Here is an 18,728-nt window from a genome sequence, read left to right as displayed (position 1 = left end):
GTCGCTCCTTTCACAATCCACCACGGATGAGAGAAATTTTTCTGATGTTATTCTCTTGTAGGATACAGAATTCTAACTTGGGGCTTGGCTTGCTTAAGTGAACTATGCAGATTTTTCATTCTCATTAAATACACAGATTCTCAGAGATACAGTCCTCGTTAAAATGTTTTCAAGTGTAATCTTACAAATGAAAGCTACAATCCAAAAGATTTTCATATCCAGTTTTATCAGACTAAGAATGTATAAATTTGCTATGATGAGAATTTAAGATTTCTTGCTAAGTGGGCCACTGTAAGTCAAAGGCAGTCTCATAGATTCTCAGTATTATATTTTGAAAGATTTCCTGCAAAGCTTAGGAATGGAGATAAAGATCCACATTGTGACACAATGCATCCTAACCCTCTCCCTTAGTTACTTAACTCTTACTGTAACACAATCAACAGATCAGAAAGTATCCAAAAAATCCAAAAAGAGATGTTCATTCTTTCTGTAAGACAAATACTTCCCATCTTTTCTTAAGGACATGGACCCTGTGTGTGTGTGTGTGTGTGTGTGTGTGTGTGTGTGTGTGTCAGTGTTCATTCTTTGTACTATGCTGAAACTTCAATGTAGTGGCAAACATTCTCCTCTCAGCACTGGCCATCTCAGAATCAATATCATCTGCTTATCCACTATCAGCACAGAAAATTCTGTTGTGCTCATTTCTATTGTTAACACTAGAACTCTTGTCTATATTATCCGTTCCTCTAAAACTCTTTCCACTGTTGTCCTTTTTAACGATTTCTAAATTTGTACCCTGAGATGACCATTTCTATCACATGGACTTAATGCCACTTTCCTTTGGTTTAACCCACATTGCTCTCAGTCATGGCTGTCTTGATCATGTCTCTGTCTTGTCTTTTCCTAACTCATTCCTGTATTTGTTACATAAACTCCTTCACAGATTTCCAGTGGATTCACTTTCGCCATTGACTCACCATTCTTAATAAAGTGTCTTTATTGAAAATGTGACTTTTTATTTGGGACTTTTGCCACAGGATTATTCTTCATGTAATTGTTCTTACCAGTAGTTTAAAAGATCAGTACTCTAACACCAGATTGGTGGTGTGATAAACCATCTACAAAAGTGGCCACAATACTTTCTCCCAATCTTGTGGGCTTTTGCAAAGTGACTGTTACTCCCCTGACCCCATCAAGCCACAGGGTTTATTGTTCAGCCTTCGAATTTTAGTTGGCCTGGAAAAAACAAAAAACAAAAAACAAAAAAAAACCAACAACTCTAAAAATTAAAAAAAAAAATTTAGTTGGTCTGAAATTTGGTTTGACCAACAGAATGCAGCAGAAATGATGATAGAGGACTTTTGAGCTTAGGCTCCAAAGGATCTTACAACTCCTGTTCTCATTCTCTTGCACCACCACGCTGAGACTACCTTGTGAACAAGCTTAATTTAGCCAACTGGAGAATGAAAGCCCTCATGGAGCAAGAAAACCCTCTGAAGCCCCATATACCAACTAGCTCATAGCCAACAGTAACCACCAGAAATGTAACTACCCTATACCAATCGTTCTAATTAAGTCTCCAGATGACTGCAGTTGCATGAGTAACTCCAGGTTAGAACAGCAGAAGAATTGTGCAAGTGAGTCCAATCCAAACTAACCTACAGAATAATGATAAATTAAACAAGTAAATTTTGGGGTCATTAATTATGTATCAATAAACGATAGATACCAGTAGGTATCTATGTTTGTTTTAAGTCAAATCTGGAAATGTATTATTCTTCTTAAACCCTTAGTGTATATAACTCAAAATTCTGTTTCACATTTTCTATATTATGTTCAAAATGCAGTGTTTAACTAACCTGGGCATAATGTTGCTTTCTTCAGTGAAGAAATTGCTTTATTATATCCTTTACAAACTGGTTTCCTGCCCCACCAAAGAGGAAATTTACCATGCAAAGTTTGTTGGTACTTCAGGTTACTATATAGTTCAAAATGTGTTTTGGTGTTTGTTTTGAATTCTAGTAAAGTGGTCACATAAACTATGAGAGTAGAAATCAACATAAATACCAATTCTTAGAAAGATATATTAAGAACAAAATCTTAAGTAAAGCTCTTTGGGCTATCAATACAAAATTAAAAAAATATCATTTTAAAAGCATGGCCATAGCTTAATAATATAATTGAAATATACTCAGAGTTCCATTGATATGCAAAGGACTTTTTCTTTCATCTATCCAAAATTAGCACAACTAACATTGACTTAACATCTACTACGTGCCTTGAATTACTCTCTTTAGATGCTGTTTAATCCTCCCAATGATTCTCTAAATTGATGAGTATTTGTTATCCCCAGTTTACAGACAACGAAATTTAAACTTAGAAATGCCAATGGCTGAACCTACATTCTACCTAATATCCTGTGATGGGTATGAAAATCGCTTGTGTAAACTTATAGGGGAAAACCAGTTTACAAACCAATATAGTACAATTTAGTACATTTTAGCTTTTGAAATTAACAGAACTGGCATCCTCAATGACATGACCAATCACCTGTCTGACCTCAGGCAAATTATTAAAAAGTCAACCTCATTTTCCTCAACAGAAAACTGAAGTCTTCTGTTAAAATGACCTAAAATTGTTAGACATGTTTGTCCTTAATTTTCCTTTCATCTTGTTTCTGATTTATTTTGAATTATTTTACCTTGCTATTATTGGTAAATCTAGGTGTTCCTAAATTTAACATCAGAAGACTTAGAACCAGAAGGGTCAGATTTTCATTCTGACTCTACTTATTAAGAAGGTTTTGAAGGGTCAGGGGTGGGAGGTTGGGGGAACAGGTGGTGGGTGATGGGGAGGGCACGTTTTGCATGGAGCACTGGGTGTTGTGCAAAAAGAATGAATACTGTTACGCTGAAAAAATAAATAAAAAGGGGGAAAAAAAAAAGAATGTAAATAGTAATTACTTAAGATAATATCTACTTCACATAATTGTTGAAAGAAATAAAATAGCATAACAAAAATTACTTTTCAAATTATAAAGTGATCTATAAATTACATTTGAAAGCAGTAAGTACTGATCTAGGAACATGATTCTAACAGTAAACAAGAAAACCAACATACCACCAAAAACAGCACATCCTACCAAAAAACAATTGGTTTTAAATCTATAACTTCTGTCTTTGCTAAGATTATTTAGAACAGATTATTTAGAACTGATTTAAAAAATATTTGGCATCTTTGTTTAAATTCTGTGCAGGTGACCACTCACATGAGTTTCGATGATGGAGAAATTCCTGGTGCTCCCAGGATCACCTTGTGTGAAGCTGTCAGAAGAGAGGACCAATTTGCCCATTTAAAAATGATTCCAATCATGCAAAAAAGGTTTGTCGAAATTGGGACATGAATCTAGAATAGACCAGAAGTCAAGTTAAATTTTTTAAGCAAATGCAGTAAAATAGAATCCATTTTAGTCTCTATTTAGAGAGGAAAAGAGGATGTGAGATCAATGTAAGAGCTATTTTCATTTCTCAGCGTGCAGCCAGGCAGTTTGTGGAGAAATACTAGGTGATATGAGACCTTCCCAAAGGAATTTCTCAATATAAATATTCCGACTTTGGTGTTTAAGGATGTCAGCTCTACAGGTGATTTTCTCAAGTTTCTTTCCAACTTAACACATTCCTTAACACATTTCAAATAGCTTCTGTTCCCAACATTCCATTGAGATCATTCTCATGGAGATAAGTTGTGATCTTCTTTTTGCAAATACAATATACATTTTTTCGTCTTATCCTATTTGACCTCTCAATCTCTGACCCTTTGTCCTTGAGAAACTCTTCCCTTAACTTCTGTGACCCCACACATTCTAGGTTTTCCTTTTATCTCTAGCAGCTATTTCTCAATATCCTTCATGAACTCTATTTTTGTCCATGCCTTAAAATTTGGTGGCCCTCAGGTTCTCCCCTGTGTCCCTTTTCCTTCCCCCTAAAGTAATCCCATCTACTCATCTGGCATTCAAATACCATCAAACCTCCAGCTTCAGCCAAGATCTCATTCCTGAGCTCCAAACTTGTGTAACCACCTACTGTACATCTCCACTTAGGGTTCCTATGGGGGCTTCAAAACCAACAAGTCTGAAGTAGACTTTGTCAGCTCTTGCCCTACGCTGATGCTGCATCTGTTCCTGAGATGCTTTCCCACTATGTGCACCACCGCCACCCATCAACTCCTCTGTCCTGACATTCTGCACTTTCACATACCAGCAAGTCCTGCCAAATCCATCCACAAACTAGAGCTCCAATCTATCCATTCTCCCTCTCATTTCTTTCAATTATGTAAGTGCTTGCCTAGAATCAATTCTGCGCATAACAACCAAATCTGATGGTGCCTTTCCCTTCCTCTGTCGTTCCTAAAGACGTGTGTACATCCCGTGATGACTACTAATGACTATTTGCCATAATGGCTCTTGAAGAGTTATTTTCCAAAAACCTTATCTTTCAGTGTAACAGCTTTATTTTTTTACATTTAAACACACTAAATGAATACACTGTGTGGAATAATATTTAGACATTACAATTATAGGCAGACACATTTACCAATTTATTTGATGAAAAATTCAATGTAAATGCAATTTTTCGGTGAATCTAAAACATGTTGTTTTGCTTACATAGGCCAAATGAAAGTGATGAAGAGGTATGGTTCTTTAGTCTTGTGAGCATGCACAATTTTCATGTTAGTCTTTACTTTAGCTTATAGCTTGTATTTGTGTTCATGTGTATGATTTTTGGTGTGAAAACCTCATTTTTAATGAAGTTTGAGTGCGAGATAATCATATGCCCCTTCCTAGAGTTTCTCCTTCATGTTCTCCTCCATCACCCACAAGCAGGTCCTTCTTTAGCAAGTACCATAAATCTTCAGAATATTTTATTATATATTATATGTATAGGTTATGTTTATTATCATTGTCATATTATGATTTATAAGAAATACAATTCAGTCATACAGATGGCCAAATATATTTCTCATATATATTTGTTCTTTGTTCACAGTTCCTGACTCACAACTCCTAAAACCCTTAGAATTTCCTGTGATTTGGTGAGTAGGGAGGTGTGCAGCATCTTTTGTTATGTCAGTGAGGTGATTATTGGAAAACACTTAGGTAACCTGAGGATGGAGGCTGGTTGCCAGGAGAACCAACCTTGTAGTTCGAAGATTGGAACCCTCAGTGCTCCACCATTCCCCCACCCCAACCTCCAGTGAAGGGAGAGAGGTTGGAAATTGTGTTTAGCTACCAATGGGCAAGGATTTAATCCATCGTGTCTATGTTATAAAGTCTCCATAAAAACCCAAAAGGAGAGTGTTCAGAGATTCTATGGGTTGGTCGACCCAGAGAAGTTCTGCACCCCTTCCCTTATACTTTACTCTATTCATCTCTTCCATCTGGCTATTCCTGAATTATATTCTTTTGTAATAAACCAGTGATCTATTAAGTAAAATGTTTCTGAGTTCTGTGAGCCTCTCTAGTAAATTTATGGAAACCAAGGAAGGGTTTGTGGGAGTCTCTGACTTATAGGCAATTGGTAAGAAGCACAGGTGACAACCTAGGCTTGTGATTGGCATCTGACATGGGGGCAGGGCAGTCTTACAGGACTGAATTCTTAACTGTGGGGTCTGATGGTATCTCCAAGTAGACAATGTTAGTATTGAGTTAAATTGTGGGACACCCAGCTGGTGTCAAATGATATATATTTATCTATATGTAAAAATGGTTTATATATTTTGATTTGGGTTGGGACACATAACAGCATGTCCCATTAAAGATAATGGAATCCCTCTTTTCATTTAATGACTTTTCACTTGGGCAACAAAGTTTTTAAAAACAAATGAAAGATAAGTGGGAGTCAGTTGTATTCCCCTTACTTTCAGGATTAAATTCTAAACTCCTTAAGGTAAGTTTGAAAAGTATGTGCCCTAACCCCCTGCCTCATTGGACACCAAAATTACCATTCCATGGTTTCCCTTCAAGCCACAGGGAACTACAAAACCTTGCACTAACTCAGGAGCTGCATTCCTTAAAAGTACAGTGGTTGGCAGAACTAAGGCAACATGATTAAATAAGGTCTCACATATATGATAGAGGATTCAGGGAAAACAGTAAAATTATATTAAATACATATGCTACAGCAAAGAGGAATTTTAGAAAACATTTTCTTCTAGAATAGACTGAATCAACAAATGGCTATTCTTCCGAGCCATCTTATTCAGCCCTTTTTGAAAAATTATGGAGCTATTATAATATAATGAGGCAGAAAATATTTTGCACCTTTTATTACACTGACTACCTCCATTTAAAGTTTGCAAATCAACTCTCATTAGTTTTAGCTTTAAGTGGACTACTCATAAACATCAGCTTTGTAAATCTGTTTCCTTCATCCTGTGTTTTGCTGATTACAAAGTTCTCCTTAGCTCCCACATATATATTTTCCCACATATATTTTTAATTTTGCCAATATTAGGGTACTTTAGTCTTCAACACATTTGAATGAGAGAAGTAGCTAAAGATTTTCTTGAAGAATCTTCTAAGGTGAGAGGCTATTAATCAACAGGGTTTTAATGAGAACATCTCTAAGGCTGTTTTGTAAAGAAGGTATTCTAGGGCACAAGAATGCAAGCAGAGAGGATAGTGTGGTGGTTATTAGAGTGAACCAAGTAGAAATGGTACTAGCTTGCCTGGGGTGGTGGCAAGGAAATGGAGAGAAGTAGGATAAATATGAAGGTTTTAGAATGAGAAATCCTGCCATTTGAGACAACATACAGGGATTGGAGAATACCACGCTAAGTGAAAAAAGCCAGACACAGAAATATCTATAGTGCATGAAAATTCTTATATAAGAAATCTATAACAGTCAAACTCACTGAAGCAGAAAGCAGAATTATGGTTGCCAGGGGCTAGAAGAAAAAGGAAATGGGGTGGTATCAGGCAAAGGGTTCAAAGTTTCAGTTATGCAAGATTAGTAAATCTAACAGTACAGTATAATACCTACAGATAATAATACATAATGTATACTTCAAATTTGCTAAGAATGTAGATCTTATTTTCAGTTTTGTTATCACAATAATAATAATGATGATAATAAATAAAATGGGAAGAAATTTTGGAGATGTTGGATATGTTCATGCATAGACTTTGGTGATGGTTTCACATATATTTATTTCTGAACTCATCAAGTGGTATAAAGTTTTATGTCCATCATATCGCAATAAAGTAGCTTAAGAAAAAAAAGAATAAATAACTGAAATGTATAAGACTAGAAAAAGAATGGGTTGGTGGGGGAAGTAAGGAAGCCAGATATTTGTCTTGAACATACCAAGTTTAACTTGCCTTTTAGACATCTATGTGGAGATCTTAAGAAGATGTAAATCTGAAAGTCTAGCGAAGATCCCGAGGGCAAGAGTGTAGACAGAGAGCCTAGAAGGCTTTTATTCAAACCAGCACAGGAATTAAACTAGAAATATACCCTTGGTGGATCAAATGCCTAAAGAAATTGCCAAACAAACGGTACTCTAGCCCAGCCTTCCTCCTAGTCAAGTTCCTTATGAAGAGTTTGTATCTTCTTTTTTATATTTTTTATAAAGTCTTTTAAAATATTTTATATATCTCTTTTTTATATTTTTAAAATATTTTATATTGTTAGTGGGTCTTAAGTTATAAATCATCTTTTACAGGGTGTGTGCCTCCTGCCATGCCAAATGGGAGGTTAATCTTTTCTGTTCCAATTATGTGATGGCTGTGCATTCAAGAAGTGACCTTAAATGGAATGTCAACCTATTACCTATTACCAAGCCCAGTATCATTTTTACCAAAACCAAAGGTGATTGGTATATTTTGACATACAGAAGGATAATTCTAAATAAATCTCATTCTACAGAAAGTCCATTTAGTTGTCTTACAGTATATGTTACAGCTAAATTGAATTACTAGAACTATTGAAATTCTATTCTCCTCAAAACAAAGTATTGTAGAAAAACCACCTCAGGAGTCTTTATACAGTAGACATATCCTCTCAGACCATATATCTCTTGATTTTCTAGGGACTAGAGCTCTTATACAAGATTTGTATCACTATTTCTTAGGGACTTTGTTTTTAAATACTCCTATCCAGGCCAAATTCCTAGAGATTCAAATTTGGTAGGTATGTGAGCAGAGTCTTATGAAAACATTCCCTACGTGATGCTGCTGTGGGAAGGATCTTAATGGTGCTGCTTAATGGGAAGGAGCTCTGGGGCTTCAAACATCTGAGATAGATTCATAGGAGGCTACTTTACTCTCCCTGGCCCACCTGCCTACCTGCAGCCCACCTGTGAAGGTCACCTTCAATTTACATGAGAATCAAGTCTTGTTCTTTAATTTTCATAACAAAATAGGTAATTTGATTGAACACATACCAAGCGTTTTATCTAAAGCAGATGAATGTCCTTCAACTAATAAGAGTAACTACATTTTAGGCACATGTGATCACGTCTGGCTCAAGTTGCTCTCCTAAATGTGACTAAAACTTATTAGTGAATAAATATTCAACAGAGACTGACTTGTATAAGTGATATTCTTACCAATCAGTGTAAGCCTGTCTTCTTAAATTATCAGAAAATCAAATTCACAGACTGTATCACTTTTTTTTTCTTTTCAGCCTAACAGTATTCATTGTTTTTGCACCACACCCAGTGCTCCATGCAATACGTGCCCTCCCTATTATCCACCACCTGGTTCCCCCAACCTCCCAACCCCCGCCCCTTCAAAACCCTCAGGTTGTTTTTCAGAGTCCATAGTCTCTCATGGTTCATCTCCCCTTCCAATTTCCCTCAACTCCCTTCTCCTCTCCATCTCCCCATGTCCTCCATGTTCTTTGTTATGCTCCACAAATAAGTGAAACCATATGATACTTGACTCTCTCTGCTTGACTTATTTCGCTCAGCATAATCTCTTCCAGTCCCGTCCATGTTGCTACAAAAGTTGGGTATTCATCCCTTCTGAAGGAGGCATAATACTCCATTGTGTATATGGACCACATCTTCCTTATCCATTCGTCCATTGAAGGGCATCCTGGTTCTTTCCACAGTTTGGCGACCATGGCCATTGCTGCTATAAACATTGGGGTACAGATGGCTCTTCTTTTCACTACATCTATATCTTTGGGATAAATACCCAGCAGCGCAATTGCAGGGTCATAGGGAAGCTCTATTTTTAATTTCTTGAGGAATCTCCACACTGTTCTTCAGAGTGGCTGCACCAACTTGCATTCCCACCAACAGTGTAAGAGAGGGTTCCCCTTTCTCCACAATCTCTCCGACACATGTTGTTTCCTGTCTTGCTAATTTTGGCCATTCTAACTGGTGTAAGGTGGTATCTCAATGTGGTTTTAATTTGAATCTCCCTGATGGCTAGTGATGATGAGCATTTTTTCATGTGTTTGATAGCCATTTGTATGTCTTCATTGGAAAAGTGTCTGTTCATAACTACTAGAACTCATACAGCAGTTCAGTAATGTGGCAGGATACAAAGTCAATGTATAGAAACCAGTGGCTTTCTTATACACTAACAATGAAAATACAGAAAGGGAAATTAGAGAATCGATTCCATTTACTATAGCACCAAGAACCAAGAACCAATAACATACGTGGGAATAAACCTAACCAAAGAGGTAAAGGATCTGTATTCAAGGAACTACAGAACACTCATGAAAGAAATTGAAGAAGACACAAAAAGATGGAAGACCGTTCCATGCTCTTGGATCGGAAGAATAAACATTGTTAAAATGTCTATACTGCCTAGAGCAATCTATACTTTTAATGCCATTCCGATCAAAATTCCACCGGTATTTTTCAAAGAGCTGGAGCAAACAATCCTAAAATTTGTATGGAATCAGAAGAGACCCCGAATTGCTAAGGAAACGTTGAGAAACAAAAACAAAACTGGCAGCATCATGTTACCTGATTTCAAGCTTTACTACAAAGCTGTGGTCACCAAGACAGCGTGGTACTGGCATAAAAAACAGACACATAGACCAGTGGAAGAGAGTGGAGAGCCCAGATATGGACCCTCAACTCTATGGTCAAATAATCTTTGACAAAACAGGAAAGAATATCCAGTGGAAAAAAGACAGTCTCTTCAATAAATGGTGCTGGGAAAACTTGACAGCTATATGTAGAAGAATGAAACTCGACCATTCTCTTACACCGTACACAAAGATAAACTCGAAATGGATAAAAGACCTCAACGTGAGACAAGAATCCATCAGAACCCTAGAGGAGAACATAGGCAGTAACCTCTTTGACATTGGCCACAGCAACTTCTTTCAAGATATGTCTCCAAAGGCAAAGGAAACAAAAGCGAAAATGAACTTTTGGGACTTCATCAAGATCAAAAGCTTCTGCACAACAAAGGAAACAGTCAACAAAACAAAAAGGCAACCCACGGAATGGGAGAAGATATTTGCAAATGACAGTACAGACAAAAGGTTGATATCCAGGATCTATAAAGAACTCCTCAAACTCAACACACCCAAAACAGATAATCGTATCAAAAAATGGGCAGAAGATATGAACAGACTGTATCAATTTGATTACTTTTGTTCCCTGTGGAAACAGAGAATGCCTTCAGAGATGAAATTTTTAAATTCTGAGTCCTCAAGTTTTATGGAGGTTTTTAAAAAAGATTTATTTATTTATTTGAGAGAGAGAGAGAGAACAGAGGGAGGGGCATAGGAAGAGATAGGGAGGGAATCCCAAGTCAACTCTGCGCTGAGCTCTGAACCTGATGTGGGGCTCTATGCAGGACTAGATCTTATGACCCTGAGATCATGATCAGAGCTGAAATCGAAAGTCAGACACTTAACTGACTGAGCTACCCAGGTGCCCCTTTTATTTTTAAAAGAGATTGCTTCATCTAATAATACCTGCTATTGTGGATACTGTGTACATGATAAGTTTCCCCTCGGTGGAGAAAGCCAAGGAAAATGTACCCAGTATAAATTGATATGCTTCATTTTATTTATAAAGAGAATTAATTAGTTATTATAAAGACAAGTATTTAAGTGCCTTGATCTTATCTTCCAGAAGCTACTTGAATAAATTTTATGTGCCACTGTAGTAATCATCCCTAACCCAGGCTTTATGGTTCAAGAATCTTCCCACATCACTTGATCTTCTCGCCTTAATGTTTGTTTTAATAGTGCCATGGCTTTGTACCTTTTATTTTAAGTTACTTGAAATCCTTTTTTGGGGGGTGGGTGATTTATTATTAATAATAGGATCTCTCCTGGATTCAACTATTTTATAAAATCAATACCCATGTATTTTCAGTTATTGGGAGACTACCTCCAGCAAATCTTCTCTGAAGATTTTCTAAGCTAAACAATCAAAAAAAAAGTCATCTTTTTTTCCCTGCCATGACAAGAAGCTTTCTTTATGGAAGAGTACATTGTGGTCAAGGATCGTAAATGCTCCTGTTAGCATCTGGAACAGAACCTTGTGCTTGTCCTCCTCCTCTTCCTCTTCTTCGGCATTATCATTACTGATATTTAAGCACTTCCTATGAGACAGGCACTGTGCCTGGAGCTTTGCATACAAGCATTCATCCAAACCTCACAAGGTTGAAGCTAGTCCTTCAACTAATAATGTCTCTTTCTATTTTTACGATTTTATTTTAGCAAATTTATTAATTTATTCTAGGGAAGAAACCAAAACTTAAAAAGATGAAATATCTTACATTCAATCCATGTTTTTAAATAAATGCATGAACTCAAGCAGCCAGATACTCAATTATTAAATTTACTTCTGGCTGAGACTAAGAGAAACAGAAAAGGAAATACTCCTGCTCTAGACGCAAGAGTGAAGTACTACCACTCCCAGGAGCTCTCTGGGGTTTTCATCTGACTGCAAATTAGAAAAACGACCTTGCTCTTGCCATTTTGCTTGGGACGGAAAGGTGAATCTCACATATGACAGAGTTCCCTTTCTTTAACCAGGGCTTTGACTTTTCTCTTGTGTTATTTGTGTTTGGAATCTAAGTAAAGGCTTGGATAGTGGGAGAACCAGCTCACTAAAGGATCAGGTAGGAAGGGTTGACTGTTCAAGGCTCCTGGAATCCAAGTAACAAGGGAATCCAACTGCCGTTTTGTCGACTGTCTGACTGTGCCATGGTTATCAGTCCCCAGAATGGGTCTCTTACAGCATTTTTTTTTTCTCTTTTTCTGCATCTGGAGAATTAGCCATTGTCTACTTAACATGAAGCATATATTTCACCACAGCTTGGGAGATGATAAATGATAGGCCATCTGACTCACATCCTTTGACTATGGGATTCAAAATTAATTAATAACTGTAAAGATTTACTGATCCAATAAGTCTTTTCTGGCAGCACTGATTGGGCATCAGGAAACCTGGTATGTAGGCCTGTTTATTCTAATGATGTGTGACTTCAGATAAGTCATGTAAGTGTTCTCGGCTTCGACTTATTAACTGTAGATGACAGTTTCGTTAGATTGACTTCACTGTCTCTCCCAACTCTGAAAATTTATGAAGTTACGGATCTCTCTGATTTACTGTATCAAGTGCTCTTTAATGAGATAAAGCTTTGCTCTGTATAATCTTCAGTCTGGCAGAGAATAATTCAAAATCAATGGACAAAAGCAAGAGCTTTTTACAACACAAGGATAAATTTAGGCATGATCTGTTCTCACATGCCTCATCCAGTCATTCAGGAGGATTTTCTTTCATTGTTATTCATTTCCCTAATGGACTTTAGATGTGGGCACCTGATATGTGGAGGTGAGGTCAAAATAATCATTGATGAATTTCCTTTAAAATAAATGTAAAAATTGCTTCCCATTGTATCATACCCTGAATGAGGTCATTTTCCCCAACACATTGCATTTATTTATCTCAGATTCATAATCATAGACTGCTCTCTGAACTGATAAATATTTAACAACATATTTCCTTACAGATGTTTCAGGAAAACAAACCTTTCCTCTCACTAATTCCCTGCTTCAGTGAATAAGTTCTGTGCTGAGAGGCCTGGCCATTTTTTGGTCCCAAGCCCAGGGAATTCTTTGTCTTAAAAACACTAAAAAAATTAGAGCCTCAATTTATTATGGTTATGACCTATTCCCCCAAAGTGATTTTTCCCTATTTTTCCTTTATCTCCATTTTTACTCTTTTTTTCAAGTTACTAGCCTTTATTTCAATACTTTACTCACAGCCATTTTTAACTTTTTTGTTTCATGTTTTTTAAGTCTTATGTTTATTTTTCTAAAGTCATTCCTGCCTCCAATTCTTTCCTTATTCCAAAAATGGCAATAAGCCAGGCCCCACTTTCTTCTAACTTAATTTTTCCAGACTTCTTAATGGCTATGTCAATTTCCTGTCATTGTTCTGCTATAGGATTTCCTTAGTTCCCTCCTAATGCCTTTGGCGGGTGCACGTTTATACTGAAATTGATAAAGGTGAGGAAAAGTCATCAACACAGTCTAGAGAAGAGACTGATTCATTATGATGTAACTAAGCTGAAAAGCACAGTTTAATGGACTATTTTCATAGCATGACTTAAGACTCATAAGCTGTGCAAACTCCCTGGAAATGGTTGCTTTTAAATGGTATTCCCAAGGTCAGGAAGGAAACATGACATCACTGAGGAGCAGCTGTCCCCAAGGTAGTGAAAAGAAACTTCAAGAAGCTCCTGTTTAAAGGTGTATTAATCATGACCATTCAGTTGGCTGCAAGAAAAGACAAATAAGGAACAAACTGAGATAAACTCAAAGGAAAAGAGCTTGGAGTTTTGTTTTCAGAATCAGTGAACTCTTTTTTTTTAATTAAAATATGTTAGACATTTAACATTGTGTAAGCTTAAAACATACAACATGTTGTCTTGATATATTCATATATTGCAATATGATTACCATCTAGTTTCTTAGGAAGTTTGATGTTTATAATACAATATTATTGTCTATAATCATTATATTGTGCGTTAGACAGGGCGTATTTATCTATTAGTTCTAAGTTTATACCCTTAAAACCATCTCACCTATTCCTCCATCCCCAAGTCCCTGGTAACTACTGTTTCACACTCAATTTTTATGAGTTTGGCTTTTTTTAGATTCCACATATAAATGATATCATACAGTATTTGTCTTTTGCAGTCTGATCTCACTTAGCATAATGTCTTCAAGGTCCATTCATGTTGTCACACATGACAGAATTTTCTTCTTTCTTGTGGCTAAATAATATTACCTTGAAAATATATATACTCCATCTTCTTTATCCACTCATTCATTGGTGGGCACTTAGGTTGTTTCCATATCCTAGTTACTATGAATAATGATGCAGTAAACAGGGAAGTGCATATATCTCTTTGAGATCCTGTTTTCCTTTCCTTTGGTTAGATAACCAGAAGTGAAATTTCTGGATCAAATCTATTTTCAATTTTTTGAGGAACCTTCCTACTGTTTTCCAGCAGCTGAACCAATTTATATTCCCACGAGCAGTGCACTAGGGTTAACTTATCTCCATATCCTCACCAATGCCTAGTGTCTGTTATCTTCTAAATGATAGTCATAACAGGTGTGAGGTAAGATGTCACTGTGGTTTTGATTTGCATTTTACTGATGGTTAATGATGTTGAGCATCTTTTCACCTACCCATAATTAGTGAACTCTTAACCTTTGTAATTTTCTTCCTCATAAACTTTTTTTTTATTCTATAAAGAATATGAGTATTACTGTTGTCTTGTATTCTATGAGGTCAGTTGAGAGGGCCATTTTCTCCCCAGGGTCCAGTGTTGAAACATAGACATTTAGTTCACATAGTCGATGTTTGTCACATCACATGAAGATTTGGACAGAAAATAACTATTTGTAAACTAGACATTGAGCATGAACATTTGGAAATGCAGTATTGTAAAAGTAAATTTATTGTTAAAGAACATACACATAGACTTTAAGATATCCAAAATTTCAACATATTTGGAGAACTATTAATTTTCTTAATTGTTAAGAGCTTTATTTAATTATTAAGAACTTTAATTTATTTCATCTGATACAACAGATGAAATTTTGGTAGTATCAGTCTCATTTGTTATGACAAACTTACAGTGTTCTTTATATGTATTCATTCATTCATTCATTCATTCATTCATTCATTTTGAGAGAGAGAGAGCAAGTGAGTGAGGGGAAAGGAAAAGGAAGAGAATTTTCCAAGCAGACTCCCCACTGAGTGTGTTTGTTACAGGGCTCAATCCTAAGACCCATGATATGATGATGGGAGCTAAAACTGAGAGTTGGGTGTTTAATCAAATGAGCCACCCAGGCACCTCTCTTTAATTTTATTTAGAAGTTATGCTGATCAGCATATATCTTGTCAAACTCATAAATATTGGAGGTAATACAAATACACAAACGTACACATTGCGCTAAGTGAAAGAAGCCAGATTCAAAGGGTCATATACTGTATGATTCCTTTCACATGACATATCCAGAAAAGGCAAATCCATAGAGGTAGAAAATGGAGTAGTGGTTGCCAGAGAATGGGGGGAATGGTGAATGATGAGTGATTATGTAAGTAAGGGTTATTCTTCTGGGATGATGAAAATTTTGAAACTAAAGAGAGATGGTAGCTATACAATGTTGTGGATGTATTAAATGACACTAAATTGTACATTTTAAAATGCTCAATGTGTGGTATATGAATTTCTCCTCAAATAAGAAAAAACTTTAAAGAAATTCCAACATGCCAGTTCTACCTTTTAAGAGTAATATAATCCATTCAACAATAGAGTCTATGACTACCAAATGAGATACACAAATCAATCTATGCTTCCAGAATATTTAATCAGATGAATAACAAACTCTGCTTTAATTTCAACTGAGCCACAAATTAGACATCGAATTTTGGGAAAAAAATCCCAGTTTCTCTGAGTCTGTTTTCCTTTTCATAAAATAAATTGAATAAATCAGATAATGTCTACTATTAAACTTTAAAATTCTATGATTCTTTTATGCTTTCTGTTCACCATTGTATTTTCTGTCCTCAAATAGTTTACACTTTAGTATAAAAACCAAGAAAGATAATTGTCCTATTTATATGAATATATAATTTGTAGACAAATTTGTCTGTAGTCATCAATGAATAAAAAAAGAGAGGGACAGAAGCAGAAAGAATAGAAATACATATATTTACCAGTGGTTGTTTATATCTAGATGGGGAGATTATGGCATTTTCTGTGTTTATCTTCATTTTCTAGCTCTTTAAGTAACATGCATTGCTAGCTCTTTAAATAACACACATTGTATTGTTAAAAAAGTAAATTCCAATAAATTTGTGTCTATATTTCATTGTTGAAGTATGGCTGAACCTGGAGTTATTAGGAATTACAGTACTCTGAATAACTACTAGTATATGCAAGAATAATGATAAAATTCTTTTTAAAAATTAACATAAAAATTCATAAACCAATTATTTGATACTAAAGAAATGGTTCATCAAAAGCAAAAAATTGTATTTAGGAAGATGTTCACTCTAGTATTATTTATAACATTTCCAAATTAAGTTACCTCAAAATCCAAAAAGAGAGGAGTGATTTAGTAAAAAGCTCTACGCATTGGCTTCTTTCTTTCTCTTCATACACATCATATGCATTCCTGGGACAGCCTTAGGCCTGAAGTATTTTTCCATTGGCTCTTTGCATAATGAGCTATTTCTCATTCATCAGAACTTAGCTCAAATGGCAGCTCCTCAGAAGCTACGTCTCTTATCACCCAAACTAATTCTTCATCACTCTATTATATCAATTACCCTTTTAATTTCTTTTATAGAATTTTTTATAATCTAAGATTATCTTGTTATTTGTTTACTTCTTAGTGACTGTCTCTTTCCACTGGGATGTAACCATGAGAAAAGAGATTTCCTGAATGATCCACCCCTGTATGTCAAGGGACTAAAATAGTATCTGGCACACACCATAAGTGGTCTGTCAATATATGTTTTTTAAAAAGAAGAATAGAAATACCTGCATCTAAGAAAAATAAAAAGTTTAGTAGGGGATATACAGAAATGAAATAATTATCTTAACTGGATGAGATTCTGATTATTTAAAGGTATATTTTGTGTATTTGCTTTATTATTTTTATAATACCTTTTCTTTTTAATTAAAACTCTAAAAGGGGGGCACCTGGGTGGCTCAGTGGGTTAAAGCCTCTGCCTTCGGCCCAGGTCATGATCCCAGGGTCCTGGGATCGAGCCCCACATCGGGCTCTCTGCTCAAGGGGAGTCTGCTTCCCTTCCTCTCCCTCTGCCTGCCTCTATGCCTACTTGTGATCTCTGTCTGTCAAATAAATAAATAGAATCTTAAAAAAACAACAACAACTCTAAAAGGGTATCCTCAATGGTAGTTGTTGGGGCCTTGGTTTACTATCATCATACACCCAATTCAAATATGAGGTCCAGTAGCCATATTTACTCATTATCTTTCCCTAATTTTTCTCACATGTAAGCAAAGGGTTACATAAGAATAGCACAAGATTTATAATATTATTGGATATAATTTTATTTTTATATAAATTTATCAGCTCTATGATCTTGAATAAATCACCTAACTCATTTTCATTTTCATACCTTATAAGGCCAAGCATCCTTAAAGTTGTAGGAATTAATGAGACAATATTCCGCTCACTTAGCACAGTTCTTGACACTTTATAGTTTAGTAAATGATTACTGTTACTACCACTGTCAGCCTTTTGTGTAAACCATCAAATTGATGTTGAATCCTATTTTCTCTTCTTGGAGTATGAAAAGCAGAAATGTGAAAAGAGTTTTATTAATATTCCTGTTGTTCAGCTGATCCCCTCAAGTCTTTGTGTTCTACTCTGAGCTTGGGTTTTTCAGATTTGCATGAACAAGGGCATCTTATTCTCTGTCATCCAGTGTACCAAGCACAGGGTTTTAACCATGCCTGTATGGTGCAATTCACCATTTCACGCAATTCAGAGGCGACATACTACTATACAAGATTGGGCACATCCTTACTGGGAAACAGAGCACCATTGGTCTGATGTTTGGAACTCTTTTCTCTGAATTAAAAACCAGTAACAAGATAAAAATTTTAAAGCTGGATAGGTCATTCACTCCATTTGATCAGTGAAGACATGAGACACAGAATGGAAGAGCATCTTATCTAAGGCCACCAACTTAATGTAAAAATTGGGAGCATAGCCTAGCTCCAGACCCAGGCTAAGGCTCTTTCTACTATACCACCAGAACTTAATTGTTACCAGATGGCATAAAAATGAAAATCAATCAGTCAGTTCTGCAATCACTCAGTCCTGTAATCAATAAATCAGTTCTGTAAAAATATCAGTGCCACAAGGTGAATGGCCTAAGTAACTAAAACATTTTGTTGTAATGTTTGTTCAAAGGCCAATCTGGCTTGGCATGGGGGTACAATATGTTGAAGTTTTGGAGTTGGAAAAAGAAATAAGCTTCTTGATTTACTTTCAACATTTTCTGTTGTAATCATTCTGCATTTTCAGAGATTAGAATGGTTCCATTCTGAACTCTATTAAATGCCTAACAAGTCAACTTCCATATGTCATGGTGGGGTATGACCATCACCATTTATGGGATTGCTTCCTTCCTTTCTTCATCAGTCTACAGAGAGATCTTTTGAAAAAATAACCTCAAAC

Source organism: Meles meles, chromosome 7, assembly GCF_922984935.1.
Source record: "Meles meles chromosome 7, mMelMel3.1 paternal haplotype, whole genome shotgun sequence".
Lineage (NCBI taxonomy): Eukaryota > Metazoa > Chordata > Mammalia > Carnivora > Mustelidae > Meles > Meles meles.
The sequence above is the reverse complement of the archived record's forward strand: the minus strand, read 5'-3'. Positions refer to the sequence as shown.